The sequence below is a fragment of the Cyprinus carpio genome, unplaced genomic scaffold, assembly GCF_018340385.1.
Source record: "Cyprinus carpio isolate SPL01 unplaced genomic scaffold, ASM1834038v1 S000006746, whole genome shotgun sequence".
In the NCBI taxonomy this organism is placed as follows: domain Eukaryota; kingdom Metazoa; phylum Chordata; class Actinopteri; order Cypriniformes; family Cyprinidae; genus Cyprinus; species Cyprinus carpio.
In genome coordinates, this window is record NW_024879345.1 from 1,640,106 (window position 1) to 1,661,935 (window position 21,830).

Here is a 21,830-nt window from a genome sequence, read left to right on the forward strand (position 1 = left end):
CACGTCTCTTTTCAAGCAGAGAGGATCCTGGCCTGCAAGGTTGTAAAAACTTGCAAATGTGGATGGCAAGGCCCAGCTGGCCGCCTCACAAATATCTGCTGTGGACACACCGCTAGACCATGCCCAAGATGAGGAGATGTCTCTGGTAGAATGGGCCCATACTCCGATGGGACATTGAAGGGCCAAGGAAAAGTGTGCTAGCATGATAGCATCTACTATCCATCTAGAGAGGCTTTGCTTTGTGACCAGTTGCCCTTTGGGGCGGTTACCGAAGTTGACAAAGAGTTGTTTGACCGTCTAAAAGGGGCAGAATGCTCAATGTGAATTCTCAGAGCTCTGACGGGGCAGAGCAGAGATAACTTTCTGTCCTCTTCATAGGGAGGAAGTGCACAGAGCATAATGACTTGTGCTCTAAATGGAGTGGAGAGCACCTTGGGTACGTAACCATGCATTGGTTACAGTGCAGCCATCAGGCCTGAATTCCAGGCATGCAGGGCTAATGGAGAGCGGCTGCAGGTCCCCTATTCACTTTACCAATGCTAGTGCCAGAAGCAGAGCAGTCTTCAGCGACAGTGACTGAATGTTGGTAGACTGTAGAAGTTCAAAAAGGGGGCCCTTCAGGGCCCTTAGCGCAGTGGACAGATCCCATGAAGGGATGGTTAGGGGACGAGGCAGATTCAGCCTCCTGGTGATCCTCAAGAAGCGGATAACTGTTTCTGCCCACTGATTGGCCCGCAATAGGGGCATGAGAGGCCGCTATAGCCGCTACATAAACTTTGAGAGTGGATGGGGAGTGTCCCTTATCCAGCAGCTCTTGCAGGAATGACAGCACCTCTGACAGATTGGAATTAGGGGGTTCTTTGCCACGGTTTAGACACCAAGCGGAGACACCAACCCCAATACTGTGTTTAAGACTTGCTCTGGGAGGCTTGAAGGCTCCAATTGAGCGGCCAGAGGTGCAGGGCCCACAGATCGTGCCCAGGGTGCCATATTGTCCTGTTCGCTTGAGAGAGAGGATAACTCTTCTCAATGGAATGGGCCAAGGGGCTGCTACCAACAGCTGAGTCAGCTCTGATAGCCACAACTTGTTCTTCCAGAGAGGTGCCACCAGGAGAACCTTGTGCTTTTGTTCCCTGATTCGCCTGATTACCTGTGTGATCAGGGCAATTGGGGGAAAAGCCTAAAGAAGGAGGTTGGGACAATCATAGGCCAACGCATCCTTGGTCTTTGAATAATAGATTGGGCAGTGAGTGTTGTCTTCTGAGGCAAAGAGGTCTACCTCAGCCTCGCTGAAGATTTCCCAGATCCTCAGAACCATCTGCGAACTCCGAGGAGAGGCTTCCTTGGCAATTTATTTAGGAAACCACTGATCGGATCACCGATGTTGTCTGATCGGATTAGTACATGGTGCCCCATTAGGACTGGCAGGAAGAACTGACAGGCTCGACGTACTGCTAGCATTTCCAGGCAGTTGATGAGAAAGCCTTTCTCTGTCTTTGATCAGTGGCCGAAAGTTGGTATGCCCTCGCACAGCACCCCCCAACCTGCGTTGGAAGCATCTGCCGTGACAACTGTCCTTCTGCAAACCATTCCCATGGTCATGTTCTGTTCCATCCAGCGAGAGCTCTTCCAGGGGGCCAGGGCTGTTATACAGGCCTGATTCACCCTGACCTGTAGGCGTCCATGACACCACGCATGGGATGGAACCCATGGTTTCAGCCAGCGCTGAAGGGGGCTCATATGAAGGAGTCCCAACTGTAGTGCTGGCGGTGCTGCAGCCATGAGGCCCAGCATCCTCTGAAACATTTTGAGAGGGCTAGTGGTACTAAACTCGAGGTGGCCACCAGTCTCCATATGGCCAGAGCTTGTTCCGGCACGACCACAGCTCTCATTTGAGCTAAGTCGAAAATTGTTCCCAGCAATGATATTCACTGGCTGCACCCATTCACTGCAGAGGCACCACTGGTGAGCTATCCATATTAGGCTCTACACATCAACACAATGTGTTTTATTAACAATTTTAATCTATTGTGAGAGAGATTAGTTAAAAGGATACTAGTAATATGAGCCATATACTGCAGTTTTGCAATATGGTTTTATAGTTGTTATTATAAAACCATTTTTATAATATTATTATAAAATATAATATTATATTTTCTTGCTCCTTGATTGTAATATTTGAAATGATTTGTATTTTAAAAAGCACTTCACAAATATACCTGAACCAAATTCTCTGAAATTCTCAGAGTAAATTAAACTTGTACAAATAACAACAAATATGATTAGGAGTGCTTTGTAAGGTCTGATAGCTTCGGCATAGACTCACCCCCCCCCCCCCCCCCCCCCCCCCCCCCCCCCCCCCCCCACACACACACATTTTTTTTAATGGCAAATGTATTGCTACTTTTGTTTTATTTATGAATGAACACCTTGTTTTATTGGATTTTACTGGGAGAGACTGGCTGCTTCTATTCCTTTGTCATTTGTTATTTCTCTAAAGCTGACCTTGAGAATGTCTTCCATTTCCCTAGCCTAGTTTTCAAACACCCACTCTCTATTCATGCTAATGTCTTACACAAGCACTTAATTAAAAATAAAAGTTATTCTATTTCTTTCTCTGCATCTCCCTCGTTCTTCTTCTTCTTTTTTTTTCTTATCCTCTTACCCTTGCCATATCTGCCATATGGTCATTATCTGGCATCATATTTATTTATATGCTAATGAGGACCATGCCCACTGAAATCTTTACTCCTTCAGACAGGAGTAAGTGGTAATCAGGTTTTGTTTGTTTTGAGGTTTCTTTCTGAAATGACAGACTGTATTTCCAGCTTTTCCTGAAAATTCAGTATTCAGAAAATCAGCATATATAAGCTTCAGTTCAATAATATTCTAATTTGTTAATAAATTAATAAAATAACAAATAGAGGATTGATGCTATTGAATGTTTTGTATATTAATATTATTTTATTTGTTTCTGTGTTTTCAAATTATATGTGCTTTTTTGTTACTTTATGGCTCAGTTTCACAAATGGTGCTTAGCTTAAGCCAGGACTAGGCCTTAGTTAAATTAAGATATTTAAGCAACTTTTACAAAAATGCCTTAGAAGAAAACATTAAGGTGTGCATCTTGACACAGAACAATGACACCCAACATTTTAAGATATGTCAGACCAAGATATTTACAGCTGAGACAGCTCAAATATGTATTTTAGTCTGGGACTAGCTTAAGCCGTGTCTGTGAAACTGGGGGTATATGTATTAACCTGTAGTTATGATCACTTAAAAAAAAAACAAAAAAAAACTGATATACACTTTTAAATACACTTTTAATACACTGACGTTATTGTTCAGTTTGCTGCAAACAAATGGGAATTCAGCAAAATAAAACAAAAATTTAAATCTTTAATATTAATTAAATATTTTATTTAATAATAATTTTGTCTTGTGCTATATTTGAAACAATCTGAAGCTACATGATAGGTCTGAAATAACATGAAGGTGGGTAAATAGTGAGAGAATATGTTCACTGTTGAATGATGTTCTTTTAGTTAAATTCTGTTAAAGTACTATTGGATGTGTACCTCCATGTATTTTTACCTGTGGAAAGTGGGAGTTGTTTGCATCTCATGCTAAGAAGAACTTTTAACTTCTATCTATCTATCTATCAGTTGGTGGTGCACCTACTCGAGTGCAGCATCTGAAACGTGACATTTTCACAGCACGATGAGAGCTGCCACTCTCTCTCTGTTATAATTTCAGCGGCACTTGCTTGCCCCAAATTGAAAGAATGAATATCAGCCTATATTTCCTCTGAATCACATAATTTAAGTGTCTTTTTATGTTTAATAAAGCACGGCTGCCTGCCTCTGTCACTGAGGAGCGAGTCATTTCCTGGGGAGGGAGAAACATCTGTTCCCAATTGAAGGGACTGCTGAGAGGGAAATAATGCTTTTTTAATATTATAATTGAGGATAGAATAGTTTTAAATGACACATTAGAGGCACCACAATCTAAAGTATTGAGAGGCGGGAGTCAAAGACTCCAATGCTCCAGCAGAGGTGAGGATGTGTATAATACTGACCCTGTAGCCGTCAGATTTTATAGATGTACCATGGTTATAGCAAATGCACAGACAGCCACTAATACACCACGTGAGAGCAAAATATTAATCCTTATCACTCTAAAACTGTGTCAGCAAAGCTTGCAAAGCTTACAAAGTTTATAGCCTTAAGATTATTAACAGTTCCTGGATGCTCTTTTACACCACATCATTCAATAACTGTCTAGTGTTACACTGTAAAAAAATAAATAAATAAAAAATTCCAACATACTCATATATAATAATTGCAGAACTTAAACAGTAATTTTTACAGCATTACTATATAATTTTTACTATAACTAACAACTTATAATTATGTAACTGTGAACTCCAGTGCCTCACAGTGAATCAGAACAGAAAATGACTGTGACATACTGTAGCATCACTGTGTTGTAGAATTACAATGATTATTTGTCTGTTTTACAGTATTCTTTTGTGAATGTACATTGACTATTTATACAGATGGTAGACAACCAAAATGGGTAATACCGCCATGCGTACCGCCGCCGCAGGGCCGCGGCATTAACTGCAAGTCAGTTGCGTGTTAAATTCATTCTCGAAACTACCACCAGGTGGCGCAAAGGTACGGATTGCGAACTGAATGTAATTGTAAAATGAGATAAAAGGAGGAAGTAAAACAACAATAACATTATGATATAACATTGTACCATCTTTAAAAACCATTAAAAATGTACAGTGAGTTAATTTCAAAATGTAGGATAGTCTTAGGCTACAGTCTACTCATCAAAAATTAAAAGAAGACCTTTACACAAAGGATCTTAGGCTTGCTATTGTTATTAAACAGTCATTAAATATAAGGCCTATATATACGGATAAAAAGCGAAATGTTTTCATTTCGATTCATTCTTGGTTTAAAAAAAAAATCCTTCAGGTTCCATTTGCAGATCGAAATGAGAACGGTCCAGCATTTAGCAATAATTATTATTAATTCTGTTATTATTCTTAATTTTTCAAACTGCTAACACTTTGCATTTTTGAATTATGCCTTTACTGTGTGACCAAAAATTTTCTGTTTCAGCTGTTTGATCGTGCTGGTGCCTCGCGCACATTCATTGGAAACAGTAGCCGTTCACCGTGCCATTCGGCGCCAGCAGCGGTTCACTTTGGCATATTTTTGTTAATTATGATTTATTTATTTTTTTCGTCGATACTGAAACACGTGTGAACTAAAAAGCCTATCTGTCCTAATGAATAATAGTTAAGCTTGAAAAAGGCAACATCACGAATATGGAAACGTTTGGATTTCTCCCGAATGAGAGCCCAACCTTACCTTATGGTTCGTTTTAAATTATTATTCATTTATTTTTTTGTTTGTTTATAGTTAAGCCTATATTATTATATACTGCAATTTTATTTATCCATTAGAATTATATATTTTGTAATTATTGTTCTGTTCTGATAAATTTGTTAAATTTAAAGGATTTGTTGTAAAGTGAAGAGAACTAAAAATATCCTGCTGGCACATTATAACATTATTAGGCCAGCCGTTATTATTTCTGAATGTAATAAAATGCAACTTATACATGACTTATATATTTTTTTCCTCTCACAAACTTAATTTATTTTTTAGCCTGTTTTAAAAAATAAATAAATAAATAAATAAATAAATAAATAAATAAATAAATAAATAAAATAACATGCAGCAAACGAAAATAGGCGATTAATCGGTTAAAATTTGTTACTGTGGGGTAATTATAATTATTATATAGTTAGGAACAGGGTCTGGGCCTAATCTAGGCTATCCAGGTTTTTTTTTTTTCATTGCATCTGAAAATGACTTTCTGCAGCACATTCATTTCGCACGCTCAACCTGCCTCGCGCGTTGTTCAGTTGTGGACGATTTAAAAATGTTTGCTATAAAGGTTGCTGTCCCATTTTATACAGGAATTGTTCATTTTAAAAAAAAGATTTAAATTATAGTGTTAGTTCTAATTATATTGTTAACACAAGTTCATTTAGGCTATTTAACATGCACTGTGACATTTTACCCTTTTTAACTTATAAACTCCTTGAGATTTTAAAGTCAGTTTAATAGTATTGAAGTTCAAGTTTTTAAAAAAAGGTTTTAAATGCTTAAATTACTTCTATGAATTAATAATATGTTATCATGTTTATTCTTGTAGAAAATAAGTGTTTATTCTTTAAGAAAATAAGGGAAAAAAAATAAGGGACGATCCAAATATTATTCATATTTTTTTGCTTCACCTATTTATGTAAGCTACAATTATTCTAAAAAAAAAAAAGAAAAAAAAAAAAACAATGTAATTTAAAAGTTCCATCGGCCTGAGTAAATTTGACCATTATAGAATTGTGACTTTTTATAGGTTAATGATTTAGGAGGTGAAAATACTGTGAAATTACAAATGTTATGGGAATTTAAAGCATAACAACTGAAGGTCTATGAAACGTTAGCCAATAAAGCATTTTTTTTTTTTTTAAACAATGGCACTTAAAGTTTTGAACTAAAATATTATTTCAACCATATAGCCTGTGAATAAACAAAATGTATACTTTTCAATGAAAGAAACACTGAGAGTTTGCTTCTGGTGTTTGGATTTGTACTTCAATATAATGAGCTTCAAGTTTAAGAATAGCCTATTTAACAGCATTAACTTACAATGAAATACATCGTCCTTCAGGTAGACTGAATGTTTTTCTGTCTTGCTAAATGTTGGGCTCATGATCAGTAATTTGTATTCGCTCAAATTGATTTAGTTAAATCAAAATTTGCGGACTTTGAAGCTGGGTCAGTGAGCGTGAGTCCTGCACTCTGTGTAGCGGGAGCAGCTGACGGAGGATTCCGATTGGTCTTAAAGCCTTCCGCAAACGCTACGTTCACAAATAACAATGATTTTCGTAAAATAATGATTAATTATCAATTGATAATTTGTTATTATTATGGTCTTGTGAAAACAATAATATGGGATGCGGGAAAATAATGAATAAAAAGAGTAGGGCTGCTGTGAGTGCAGGCATGTTTCAGCCCAGTAACATGAGAACACACCGTTCCTCACAGCCATAAAACAGACCGAGTTCAGTTCAGCTGGAGGGGTTTGGGGTAGTCATGTATAGCTTGTGGGGGTCGAGATAAAGGTGTGAATCTTTTGGTCTTTCATATGGACAGTGTCTTATGAGGGTATCAAACTTGCAGAACAGGTTTAGATAGGACTCGTCATTTTGGTTTTAGGGCAACTTTGAAGAAAGGTTTTGATCAACTTCAAATGTTGACTACTGTATAGCGCAATATAGTTTATTAGTTATTATAACTTCAGAGGAAGTTACCTTAACTCAAAAAAAATAAAAAATAAAAAATCGCAAACTGTTGCGTTAATTTTATTTTGTTTCGTCTAAACAACATTTTTTTAGACTATGAAATATAAATTCTCACAGAATAGCCTTTTCATAACCATATATTGAACCATCTCTTTGTGTTTTTTTAAATCCCAAACAGAGTCCAGACATCAGTATGATCCGTCTATGATGTTTTATAGGCTTTTTTAGATTTGGGAATATATGCGTTACAGACATGACAAAAAAAAAAACATTTTGGAGTTTTTGGAGACATTTCTATTAATATTATTATTATTATTATTATTATTATTATTTTTTTTTATTTTTTATTTTTTTTTGTAGCCTATTTACAATGCACAAACCAGAAGCAACAATATCTGCAGAGAAGGGTTGGCCATTCTCAAAAAAAAAAAAAATATTTTTTTTATTTTCGTTCACGTACATTCGTTTTTGTGTTTCAGAGGAAAAGATCAGTGTTAAGGTATCTCTCCATTACAGACCGTTCTGAAAGAAGAATTTATGCAAACGCGTATAAAATGCTTTAACAACTTTAACAGAGATGTCTAGAGGTTATTTAATAGGTCTGCCTCCCATGTAAGATTTTTCTAGTTACTAGTCGTTCATTTGTCATTATTCAGCTAATCGCAGGTTTATATTACATTTACATCTATAATCCATAATGAACCTTAATATATTCCGCGCTCAAGCACATGCATTAAGTTTGCCCCAAAGCACAGGCAGAAGTAGCCTAATAATTGTAAAAAAGGAGACATTTTAATTATTTATTAATAAACAAATGTTTTCTTGTCGGCTGCAAGATGAAAATTCACAGTGCTGACTCTCTCCACATGGACGTGCCTTTAAAGAGAAATACAACCTTCACAGATTACATAATGCTTTCGTTCTGAATTGATTCGCTTGAAAAGACATTTCAAGCTTTCTGTAGATATATTTCTCATGTATGTGAGACACCACAATTTTAAGTTAACTCATTATCAGGGAAAGAATTCAAGTGATCTAGAGGGCGCCTGTCTGTCCTGCATGCGCATTAATAATTTTCGCACAAACACTTAAATATGAATAATTATTCACATTTTGCATATGCATTACAACGTAAATTATTTTTCACATGCAATTATCCAAAATAAAACCAAACAAGATTTGTAATGAAGACAAAACAAATGAGAATAAATGCTGCGCGTGCACTCAGCATCACTCGCGCCGCGCAAATCTTGCACGCAGACATTTTACACACCTGCATTTAAATGCGGCTGCTATTTTTTATTTTTTTTTTACTTAAATTCTATGTAAGCAAGTAACGGCGGCTCCCTTTAAAATCACTGAAGTTGTCTATTAATGAAGCTCTTTTTTACATCATTTGAACTTTGGTGATTATAATGAGAGAACTTGAGTTTAATTGTGAGGACGTTTTATTAATCAGTCCATTCTTTAGAATTTCAGTGATTTAGCTAAATCGTGCAGGTTTAAATTAATTCGTTTCTTGTTTTAATTAGGCCTAAATAATGGGAACGAAATTATACAGTGCCTCACGTTTTACTAAAATAAAGAAAATAATTTATAAAACACGCAGCAATTTCTTAATCAGTCTACAGACAAATATATTTTCCCAAGAAGTTGTCTGTCAAAATAAAGGACAGGTAACGAATAACAAAAATGCATGTTGTTTTTTATTAAAGGAATTTTAAAATATAAATTAAAATATAGGCCTAATATTTGAGAATATTGACATTTTGCATATAAATCCATGTAGCCTAGCTCACTAAAATAGGCTTCCACTTTTAATGCTACTATGCAAAGTAAACCACAATTTATTTTGAATAATATAACACATAATTCATATTATATAAATAATACTGCACACCTATTAAATGTGTCTAATCTAAAATATGGTGTAGAGAAAATATAAGCACAGGCTCAGGCTTGACATTTATCCTGCTTGAATTCGTTCTAAGAAATGCACATAACTTCATAAGTACCAAACTTTCATCTGTGAACATTAAATATTTTAACTATAGTGTTTTTCTTTCATTTTCCCGGACTGCAGCCGTCAAATGTAACACATCAGCGAGGCAAAACTGACGTCTATTTGCGAAAATGTGCTTTGATGCGCTTGTTTGAAAACTTGTGATTAAAGCGCCACTCAGCGGTCAAAAGCTGCAAATGCACTTTGCAGACGCCGTGGCGGCGGTACGAGCGGCGGTAGAAGTAACGTTTTGGATGTCCACCTACTGTAGATTAATTTCAGTAGTGTCCAGAGTGCTACACTGGTAATTAAGTTCCCAGTGTGTAGACGCATAAATATTTAATGACATTTTGCATAAAAACTTTCTTCTTATATATTTGCAAGAATATTTTGCACTTTTAATTGTATTCATATCATCCACCTTTAAGTTTTTTTTTGTTTGTTTGTTTTGTTTTTTCAGCGAGCTACTAGAAAGCTATTTCGTAAATCTTAACTCCTTTATTTCCCCAGTGAGCAAACCAAAGGCAACAGTAACAAGGAAAGAAAAACTCTAAAACAAAAACTGTTGGTGTTACATAAAGTAGGTGGCCGACCAAAATGAGCTTTAGGACTTATGAAGCTATGTGCGTTTCTTAGAACGAATTCAAGCAGGATACATTTCAAGCCTATGAGCTTGTGCTCATATTTTCTCTAAGCTAGACAGTATTACACCATATTTTAGATTTGAAACATTTAATGGGTGTGCAGTATTATTTATATTATATGAATTATGTGTTATATTATCCTAAAGAATTGGTGGTTTATTTTGCATTGGAGCATTAAAAGTGGTAGCCTATTTTAGTGAGCTAGGCTACATGGATTTATATGCAAAATGTCAATATTCTAACATATTAGGCCTATATTTGTCACAAATACATTTTTAATTTATATTTTAAAATTCCTTTAATAAAACAGCATGCATTTTTGTCACGCAAAATAACACTTTGTTATTTGTTACCTGTCCTTTATTTTGACAGATAACTTCTTGGGAAAAAGATATATTTCTGTACACTGATTAAGAAATTGTTGCGTGTTTTATAAATTATTTCCTTTATTTTAGTAAAATGTGAGGCACTGTATAATTATTCCCCCAATATTTGGACCTAATTAAAAAAAGAAACGAATAAATTAAACCTGCACAATTTAACTAAAACACTGAAACTCTAAAGAATGGACAGATTAATAAAACGTCCTCACGTTTAAACTCAAGTTCTCTCATTATAATCAACAAAATGCACACAATGTAAAAAAGAGCTTTATTAATTGACAACTTCAGTGATTTTAAAGGGAGCCTTCTTTACTTGCTTTCATACAATTTAAGTAAAGTTAAGAAGAAAAAAAAATGCAGCCACATTTAAATGCAGGTATGTATCATATTTCTTAAAATATTAGATTTGAAGTTTTTGATTTTGAGGGTGATGATGATTGTGAGTGGGAGCATTTATTCTTATTTGTCTACATATTTATCTTCATTACAAATCTTGTTTTGTTTTATTTTGGATAATTGCATGTAAAAAAATGATTTACTTTGTAATGCATATGCAAAATGTGAAACTGCGATCTTATATCCAGTCTATAGCATTTTATAATTATTTGTACAATAATATTTAACTTAACCTGTTTTATATCTTTATTATTCAATGCAAAAGACATTTATTAAAACAAGTTTATAAGAGTCATGCATCCACTTAATCTTGATCAAGAACAAGAATGATCAACGAATTGGAGCGACATCGGCTGTTAGCTCTTTTTTAAACGTCAAATAGCCTTCAATTTACAGGTTATAACTGCATCTGTCTTGGTTGTAGACTTGTGAAGATTATTTTTAATGCAGATCCCATACTGTAACCTAAAAGGAATGTGCTCTATTATTATTCATATTCAAGTGTTTGTGCAAAAATTATTAATGCGCATGCATGACAGGGAGGTGGCCTCTCGATCACTTGAATTTTTTCCTGATAATGAAATAACGTAAAATTGGGGTGACTCATATACATGAGAAATATATCTACAGAGAACTTGAAATGTCTACTTTTAAACCAACCAATTCAAAACAAAAGCAGTATGTAATCTGTGACGGTTGCATTTCTCTTTAAAGGCGCATACAGAATACTGTGGAGATGAGAGTCAACACTGTGAATTTCATCTTGCAGCCGACAAGAAAACATTTGTTTATTAATAAATAATTAAAATGTCTCTTTTTTTCACAATTATAAGGCTACTTCTGCCTGTGCTTTGTGGCAAACTTAATGCATGTGCTTGAGCGCTGAATATATTAAGGCTCATTATGGATTATAGATGTTAACCCTCTAAGCACCAAAGTCGCAAAATTGCGACAAGACGTCATACTTAATAAAACAGACTGTAGTTCCTAATATGGTGTAATATCTCATTTGTATTCCCTACCACTAGATGGCATGTACTTAGATTCTAGACCAACATTATGTCAAGTTCCTATTCAAAGTGTTCGAGGAAATAGCAGAGCAAGTGAGCTATCGTGTCATTGATGCGGAAGTAATTCAGTTCAATTGAGAGATTTGTGAGAGAAAATCACCAAATGGCTAATAAAAAGTTGTACCGTGAGGATGTGTTGCAAATGTTATTCAGCAATTCTTACTCTGAAGGGGAATATTTGACTTTTGGAAATGACGATCGGTCGTCTAATGATCGCGCTTCTCCCGTTACATCTTTGCAGCGCAATGGTGCTGCCGTGCAAGGTGAGAGTGTTCACAAAGCACAAACAAATAATCATTTCGACTCTTTGCCCAACGGGGATGGGGGCGGCAGGGGTGAACGTGGTCGTAGTGTCCATAGGAGAGCTGTTGCTGATCGCGCACGCTCTAAGGGCCGCCGGCAGACAGTATAGGTGATGTGGTTGAGTGGGTGAGCTTTGTGGTATTTTCCTTGATATGGGTGTTTTGTAGTATGTTATTAGGTACTATATGCTTTGTGGCATGGATTGATGGTTTGGCAGATAGCTGTTCAACCTTTAAAAAAAATAGGCACATGCATTTTACTATGGCACAGTAATATAGTAATAATTTACTACTTTTTCCTAGTTTCCAGTTTTTTTTATTTTATTTTTTTTCTCTGATCATTTGAAATGAGAATAAAAAGACAAAAAACAAGCAAACAAAAACAAAAACAAAAAACTCTTGCAAATAAGTTCAAACATCCATTCAATATCTATTATTTTCTGAATATTACTGATGAATTGATCAAAAAGTAGGCTACTGTTCAAATGCATTTTACTACTATATAGTGTAGTAATATAGTAATAATTTAGTACTTTCTCCTGTTTATTGACAGGAGATCATTTGGAATGAGGATAAAGGACAGACACACACACACACACACACACACACATTTGGAATGAGGGTACAAACATGCAAATAAGTTCAAACATCAATTCAATATCTACTATTTCCTGAATATTATGAAATTCAAGATGGCCGCCCCCTGATGACATCATAATATGCAAACTAGATGAGTATATTTACACCCCAAATAAGCTTCCGGTCATGCCCAACATTTTTCTAATTTACAGTAGATCTCTATCTTTAAGCCCTTTAAAGCCACACGCTTTTGAAATCTTGATGTCAAAATACAGCATTTTTTCCAAAAAACCCTGGTGCCTAAAGGGTTAATTTAATATAAACGTGCGATTAGTTGAATAATGACTTAAACTAATGACTACTAGTAACTAGAAAAATCTTACGTGGGGGGCAGACCTATTAAATACTTTCTAGACATCTCTGTTAAAGTTTTTAAAGCATTTTATACGTGTTTGCATAAATTCTGCTTTCAGAACGGTCCATAATGGAGAGATGACTTAACATTTTTTTTTTCTCTGAAACACAAAAACAAAAATTGTAATAAAATTGATATTTTATGTTTTGAGAATGGCCAACCCTTCTCCATGCTGCAGATATTGTTGCTTCTGGTTTCCAATATTGTTTGGATGAAAAAAAAAAAAAAAAAAAAAAAAAAAAAATAACGCTACAGTTTGCATTATTTTTATTTTTGTTTATTTATTTATTTATTTGAGTTAAGGCAACTTCTTCTGAAATTATATATAATGACTAATAAACTATATTGCGCTATACAGTAGTCAACATTTGAAGAGGATCAAAACCTTTCTTCAAAGTTGTCCTAAAACCTAAAACCAAAATGTGTTCTTGTCTTAGGACAACTTTGATGAACTTTTTTGATCCACTTCAAATATTACTGTATATACTTAGAAAGTTGTGTTAAAACTAACAGTTATTAAGTTGAATATATAATGTCTCTTTGGCAGATGCACATATTTTTCGCCAGTTTCTTTGTCTCTCTCAGAGGCACCTCATCTCTCCTGAGAAAAAAACATCATTTTATATTGAATGCAATACTCATGCAGTTGCAAAAATTTCAAAAGCCAAACCAAACGAGGCATTTGTCCTACTTTGCCTAAACCTGCACTGCAAGTTTGAAACCCTCATAAGACACTGTCCATATGAAAGAGCAAGAGATTCACACCTTTTATTTCAACCCCCACAATCTATACAGGACTACCCCCAAACCCCCAATTTATTGATCATGATCCCAACATTTAGCAAAGCAGGAAAACATTCAGTCTACCTGAAGGAAGACGTATATTATCATGTTAATGCTGTTAAATAGAGAGTTAAAACAAAAAATAATATTTTAGTTAAAAACTTTAAGTGCCATTGTTTAAAAAAATGCTTTCTTAGACCTTCAGTTGTTATGCTTTAAAATTCCATGCATTTTGTAATTTCACAGTATTTTCACCTCCTAAATTACCTAGTAAAGTCACAATTCTATAATGGTAATGATGGTAAAATTTACTCAGGCTGATGGCATTTTTTCTATGAATTTTTTTTTTTTTTTTTTTTTTTTAGAATAGTTGTACATAAATGGGTGAAGCAAAACAAATATGATTATTTCTGATAACTCTTTAACTACAGGCAGATATAGGCCTACATTATTGTACATTACAAATATTTGGATTGTCCCTTATTCTGTCCCTTTTTTACAATAATAAACCCTAATTTCTTAAAGAATAAAAGAGAAAGAATCACAATTAGCCATTATTTTCCATTTCTGAAGTTAATTGGCAACCATAATGATTATGTAATTATCTTTTGACTCCCCTGACAGTGGCACCTTCCTCAAAAAAACAAAAACAAAAACCTAATTTGTAGGAGATATAATAATTTAAAAAGTGGCGAGTGAATAAAAGATTTTAAAAAAGAAAAAAATGTGGGTGCTTGGTTTCCGAAATGGAAAACGAATACAGCTGGTTATCACACGGTAATCAATTATATGATGAAAAAGTCATGATAACATATTTTTTAAGTTAGACTACTTTAATTCATAGAAATAATTTAAGCAATTTAAAGCTTTTTTAATACTAGATTCAAACTTGAATTTCAATACTATTAAACTGACTTTAAAATCTCAAGGAGTTTATAAGTTGAAACGGGTGAAAATGGCACAGTGCCTGTAAAATAGCCCAAATGAACGTGTATCTTTATTAGTATCCGAAGACCTTGATTGCATGTTACCATGAAACTAACAATATAATTTTTTTTTTTTTTAAAGAACAATTCCTGTTTAAACTGGGACAGCAACCTTCATATCAAACATTTTTAAATCGTCCATAGCTGAGCAATGCGTGAGGCAGGTTCTGCGCCAAAGGCTTTTTTTGTTTCTTAAAGTAATTTTCAGATGCAATGAAAAAAAAAAAAAAAAAAAAAAAAAACTGGATAAAAACATACACAAAACTTGTAAATAGTTAACAACAACATAGCCTAGATTAGGCTCAGACTCTGTTGCTAAGTATACTATAATGTAAATTTGTTGACCCACAGTAACAAATTTTAACCAATTAATCGCTTATTTTTGTTTGCTGCATGCTTTTTAAAAACGCTAAAAATAAATGTAGTTTTTGGGAGGAAAAAAAAATTATAAGTCATGTATAAGTCGCATTTTATTACATTCAGAAATAATAACGGCAGGCCTAATATTGTTATAATGTACCAACATTATAAACACTATAGGATATTTTTATTTCCATTCACTTTACAACAAATAGCCTACCTTAAATTAAACTATCAGCACAGAATAAGAATAAAAAATATATAATTCTAATGGACAAATATAATTGCAGTATATAATAATATAGGCTTATCTATAAAAAAAAATAAAAAAAAAAAAAAAATTGTTGTTTTTTTATTTTTACCAAGAATGAACCTAAATGAAGACATTTAGCTTTTAATCGTTTTTTTTTTTTGTGGTTTATTGTGGTGTGGGACATCAGGTTGAGTGGGACACTTAAGCTTTTGGGTACTGTAAAGGGTTAATTTTGTAAGCCAATCACAACAATCGTTACTGTGTTGTAGCTGAATGTCTATTGGATATGAAATAAAGGTTGTGATTGTGGTGTGACATCACAGATGTGGTCCGGTTGTTAGTTTTTTTCAAATTGCATGACTCCTGGGGACCTCACGGTAAGCCACCTGGCAAGTGTAAATCTATTTCAGAATAATAAGGTTGATAATTCTGTCACTTATGATGTAACAATAAAACTTTTACTTTTACATACATTTTATACTGTCTGTGTATTAGAGATTAATAACAATGAGCATCTAACTGTATAAAATATTTGTGAAAATTAGATTCACAGCACTGTCCCACTCAACCTGACAGTGTTAGGTTGAGTGGGACAGTGCATTTCAGGTTGAGTGGGACAGTTTTAGGGCTAATGCTTGCAAACACAGTGCAGCCATTTCATGAACAAGAAGATAACATTTTAAAGTTATAAGTAATAATAATGTGTCTGAATATAAAATTTTTATACAATTTTTATTTTTCAATATACACAAGATGGCACCCATACAGAGAGGAGAGGGACAGAAAGAGAGAGAAAAAAGGAGTGACAGGGCAATACAGAAAAGGAAAAGACAGCAAAGTAGGAAAGGAAGAAAACTAAACCAGTGGAGTGAAGAGAGAATGGCAGGGGCTATTGAAGAATATGAGCAGGAGGTGACTGAAGGACACAAACCAAAATTAAGGTTTCTAGCCAGGGCATGGAACATCCCAAAATCAACACTGCAAAGGAGAGTGAAAGGGCTGGTGAGTGGCTACCGCCATGCCTCAGGTAAGAGCCCCCTGCTCTCAGCTCAGGCTGAGAGTGAATTGGCTAGCCTTGTTAAAATGTTAGCTGAAAGGGGGTTCCCCCTGGAACGCTGTGATATACGGCGTATTGCGTTTCAGTACGCCAAAATTAATGGCATCCCTGGTTTTTCTGCCGGTCACTACTGGTTTGAGGGGTTCATGAAAAGGAATCCAAACCTGAGCCTCCGCAAGCCAGAATCACTCTCAGCTGCAAGGGCCTCTGGGATGAATCTCACAGTAGTTGAGCAATGGTTTCAGACCTACACGTCACTCCTCCACCACCTACAGATCCAGGAGATGCCATCTCACCTGTGGAACTGCGATGAATCCGGACTGCAGGACCATTTCATCTCAAAAAAGGTTGTTGGGGTGACTGGCAAGTCCTGCTTCCAGGTAACATCAGGGGAAAAAGAGAAACGACAACAGTCCTGGCTGGGTTCAATCCGGTTGGGACTTACACCCCCACAATGGTAATTTTTAAGGGAAAGAGGCTCAGGGCAGAGTGGCTGGAGGAACGACCAGAAAAAGCAATTATCCGCATGTCAGATAATGGCTGGATAAACTCCCAACTGTTTCTGGAGTGGGGCCAGCGGTTTGTCCAGCAGCTGCCTAAGGAGGATCCAAGACCCCATGTCCTGCTCTTAGATGGCCACTACAGCCATGTCTTCAATCTGGAATTCTTGGAGCTTATGAAGAAAAATAATATCCATGTAGTGAGCTATCCTCCCCACACCACCCACGCCCTCCAGCCAGCAGACAGATCGCTGTTTCGAAGCCTGAAACACCACTGGCAGGAACTGGGACGCAAGTGGACAAGGAAGACAGGCGGGAAGAAGCTTCCAAAACAGCTCTTCTTTTCTGTGTTCAGCCCCGCTTGGAAGAAGGCCGCCACTGTTGAGAATGCCCAAGCAGGTTTGACTCTTTTATTAATAAATAGTTTTCTTGAATTATTTGTATAAAAAGATTAGCAGTAAGTGGATCATTGTTTTTACTGTCTTATTAACATTGAATCATTACATTATACATATTACTCTTCTACAGGTTTCCGAGCCTCAGGGATGTTTCCTGTCTCCATGAAAGTCATTCCAACTGACCTTTTCTTGCCAAGCCAAACCACTGAAAGGGTGATTGAGGAAACATCAGAAACCCTTCTGTTGTCAGAGGAGGACATTTATTTTGGTGTGGAAGAAGTGGTGGTAACCAGCCAGCCTGATGAGGACGCGCATACCTCCACCCTCGCAAAGGGGCCAGCCCCCCATGTCTCCACCCTCACAACTGGGCCACCCTCTCTACCCAGCACTTCAACAGCTGAGTGGGCTTCCATTGTAAGGTTCTCAGACCTTATTGAAGTACCTACAAGAGAGAGGGGAAAGAAGAGGATGATGGCGAGGCCACCCAGCTACCACCTAACAAGCCAGGAACACTTCAACTTTGTCCAGGCCAAAGCAGACAAAAATAAACCAAAAACAACCAAAGTGCATAAGCCTGCTGGTGTTCGCCCCCAAAAAGCTGCCGTTCCTGCCCTGCAAACAGTTCAGGGAAGTGACCCATGTACTGGTTGCAAGGGGGTCTATGGGGATGCAAGCGACCCAAAGGCCAATGAGGAATGGGTGGCTTGTTGCCACTGCCAACGGTGGTATCATGAGTCCTGCGGGAGAGCTCAACGGACTTATGGATGACGATGACTTCATCTGTCTTGGATGTGTTCACTGAAGTTGTTAAAAGGTGGTAAAAGGATGTAGGCTTAATGAAGGTTCCATTCATTGAATGTAGAGTGAAGTTTACAATGTTAAAATTTTTGCATTAGTTCCAGAAATGCAAGTATTAATTAATTGAAGGTCTCCGTTGTCTCCGTTGTTGTATTTTGCGCTTCATAATGCGCCACACATTTTCAATGCATGTATTCTGGTTTTATTTACGTTTTACACAACGTCCCAACTTAATTGGAATTGGGGTTGTATTTCTCATGTTCATTTTAACCATAAAATAGTGTCCCACTTTCTCTAAAAAGTGTCCCACTCAACCTGATTGCTTCCAGTTTGCTGAAGAGGGTGTCAGATGGTGTTTAAAGATGAACAGTTTGTTAATAAATACATAAATTTGGAAAATTTCACCATAGTGGCCTTCATTACAATCTATTTAAACAAAACACATACAATATTAATACATTCTAACTGATTTAGGTTGTTTAAAATACAATTTACCAAAAAGTGTCCCACTTTACCTGACTTCACCCTATATATATATATATATATATATATACATACACATATATATATATATATGTATATATATATAGACCTATATATGTAATGACTGTTTAATAACAGTTTAAATTTTCTAATGGTTTTTAAGAATGTTACAATGTTATATTATAATGTTATGGTTGTTTTACTTTGTCCTTTCATCTCCGTTTACAAACCAACATTACAGTCAGTTTGCAACCCGTGCCTTTGCGCCACCTGGCGGTAGTTTCGCGAATGATTTTAACATGTGACTGACTTGCAGTTAACGCCAGGGCCCTGCAGCGGTGGTACACACGGCGGTATTACCCATTCTGGTTGTCCACCTACTGTACAAGAGTAAAAAAATCTTGGGAGGAACTGAGGGTCAGAATTCATCTGGCTGTTATTTGTTTTAATTATATGTGTGTTTAATTATATATGTGTATACAGTTGTGGTCATACGCTTACAATGTTTTTGGTCAAAAGTTTGGAATAGTAATAATAATTATTTATTTATTTATTTATTTAGTGCAAATAAATATCTAATGCTCACCAAGGCTGCATTTAATTGATCAACAATACAGTAAAACAGTAATTGTCACGGTTCATGAATGCACCGTCTCCTGCTGGTTTGTTGTGACGTCATGTTAATTGTTTCATGTGGTGATCAGCGGCAGGTGCAGCTCGTTACAGCAGCCTATTTAATGCCCGGTCTTTCGTCTCTTGTTCGTCAGATTGTTGTGTGAGGTCCGCGTGGTGTTTGTCTGTTCGTGATTCAGCGTTCCTGCTTCATGCTCTGTTTCCTGTTTGGTCGTCTCTGGATTAATGCCATCAGTACGGATACCTCGCCTTCACCAACTCCATCAACGCACTCAAGGGGGGTGTTAATTCATCACTATCTCCACCAACGCACTCAAGGGAATTGTCAGGTCTTCACCACTTCCATCATCGCACTCAAGGGAATCTACTCACCTGTCTGTGCTGCCACCGAATTCCCTGTGTCATTCTCCAAGAGCCATTCATCATCACATATTCTTAATAAACATCATTATTACTTGCAGTTGCCTCCTGTCCTTTATCACGCCGTGACAGTAATTTTTTGTTGTAGTTGCCTCCTGTCCTTTTTTTAGATTTATATTTGAATATATTTTAAAATGTTATTTATTTTCATTGCTTTGATGGCAAAGCTGAATTTTCAGCAGCACTTACTGTAGTTCTCATTATCACATGATTCTTCAGAAATCATTCAAATTAAAGGGCATGGATTTGGATAGATGACCTGGTTGTCACTCCTGTAAATGATGAAACTGTTTGTGAACGCAACCAAATTAAGAATTCAAATACAGGACTGACAACTGTATTTCGTTGCTGTGTAAACACAGCTTGTACTGTATATTGTGAAAAACACTGAACAAATAAGATTGATTTGACTAGTACTGTACTGTGAGTCTGGTGATTCACAGCAGTTCGAGCTGAATCAGTTGATAAGAACTGACTCAAATAATTGTTTGTTTGTTGCTGAAATATTGTCTGTGAAAATATAGCATTGTAGTGTTTATCATTGCTACCCTAGTATCTAATCAACAATCTAGCTTTAGTACTGGAAAAAGCTACATGATTTCAAAAATTGCAACACTAACACGTTACTATCATGAAATGCAGCTAATAGTTTTCCTAATTCTGAGAATTTTTTTTTTTTTTTTTTTTTTTTTACAAATATAACATGGTTATACACTACATAATAAATAAATTGCTAGTCATGATTATGATTAAATGTTAATCAACAAGCTTGATGTTCCTAGCACTGATCACCATAATGATGAAAACAAAAACAAAGCAATTTTTTTTTATTTGTTTACCCCATGAATAAATAAATAACCTATAACTTAGGCTGATTTCATAATAAAATAAATTGCTCTTACAATGTGTTATTAGAAACTCCAGTTATATCTTGTGAAATCCTGGTAATATTTTACAATTTACATCCCTTGCTTGCCATAGTTGTTGGGTAGGACAGCTCTGTTTGCCACTGTAAGTTTGACAGATTATGCTTCTCTCCGATGGTGTTGACGGTTTTTAACAGCATCATCACTTCCTGTTGGCTCGTCCTGAATGGGAGTCCTTTCACAGCTGCTACTGAAGGAGAGCAGTAAATCCCACTCATATAAAAGTGCAGTCACATGAAAGGCAATCATTTTGAGATGGTCGGCTGCCCAGACTCTTGCATCGCCCCAAAGCCACACACGGACCCACTCCCCTTCTAAGTCACTCCTCTCTGTGCTTCAGTTCCCATCTAAATTACAGTAGACTCCAGCAAAGAAGCTAAACTACGCCTACAGGCTTGACTGCAAAAGGTCAACAAGCTGTTAAAAATGAAAAATAGCACAGGCGTAATCTACTCTCCTATATTCTTCCCAGAACCTCCTCTCTCCCTTCTATTTCCCTCTCTCAATTTCTCTCATTCTTTACACTCTCTTGTTTTTCTGACTTGCCTTGTTAGGATATAGTGGTGTTCTTGTAACTAATGAAAATTCCAAAAAAATGTCTTCATAAATCTACTCGATAATCATTCATCTTTTGGGTTCTCACTCTCTCTCTTTCTCTCTCTCTCTGTGTCCTGTTACTTTCATTCAAACATCTTGTCCTTAACTTTAACCCCAGTGCATTTCTTTCACCACCCAAGATGCCATCTGACCGACATGTAAAGCAACTAGTGGATTAACCAACCATAGTTTGCTTTGTTTAGCATCATGTTTAGGGGAAGGAAAATGTAAATTCATTGTCCAACAATAACAGACCGCTTTGCAACCAGTAAATCATTCATTGAAGAATGTTGTCTTCAGTTGTCAAGAGCCTATGCTGAGAACTTCCATCAATTATTTAGAAAATCCAGCATTTAGTTGATATTGCTAAGGGATCATTTTAATAAGTGATCTTTCTTTTTTCCATGAAGGGGTTTGTCGTTATTACTGCTCTTTCCAGGTGGATCTTTAAA